The following is a 735-nucleotide window of genomic DNA, read 5'->3' on the forward strand; positions in this document are numbered from 1 at the left end:
ACCGCAGGCGCCTCGGTGGCACCGTGAACCCCCTAGAAAACTGAAAACCTCGCCGGCGCTTCTCAAAAACAGCCACGGTGTATGCGGAGGAACCGGAGCTTAATGTCAAAGCCTGACACAGGATGTTAAAGGAAAAACATCGGGTGCAACTGAATTCCTAGAAGCGTATGTTAATATCTGCAGTCCCACTGTGAAGTATAGGGCAGGAACCGGAGTACGTCGGTTTGCCCCGAGCGCTTGCAGTATTCTACATTCACAGAAAATAGAAGGCAGTACAGCATCAATAAACAGAGATTTCAAAAATATAACACAATGATTTTAAGAAGGTTGAAAATGTATGTGTTTGAAACAATGTTTTAAACAGTTTTCCAATGATAATTTTTTCCTGTTAACAAGTCCTTTTGCATATTTGCTTTCTCTTACTTTCTAGTATGCTATTTTAAATAACAAAGCCCCATATGGCTAAACACGTAGTCATTTGATTTTTAAAAGACCTCCAAAATTGCATCAAAATATGCACTCATGTATCTCCCAAGAAATCAACGCGAAAGAATTAATGGTGGCATATGGTGCGCCTCATAGAGAAAAGGTAATTACAAATTAAAACGAATGCAAAAATTCACAAATTCGGTAAACTGAAAGTAAATTACGTTCCTAGATTTATACACAAATCAGCTCGTGTACAACGAGGGGAAGTGTAAGTTCTAGGTTTCTCTTTTATAAGTGGGGAAAGGA

This window comes from Trichechus manatus, unplaced genomic scaffold (assembly GCF_000243295.1).
Source record: "Trichechus manatus latirostris isolate Lorelei unplaced genomic scaffold, TriManLat1.0 scaffold00045, whole genome shotgun sequence".
Taxonomy (NCBI): Eukaryota; Metazoa; Chordata; class Mammalia; order Sirenia; family Trichechidae; genus Trichechus; species Trichechus manatus.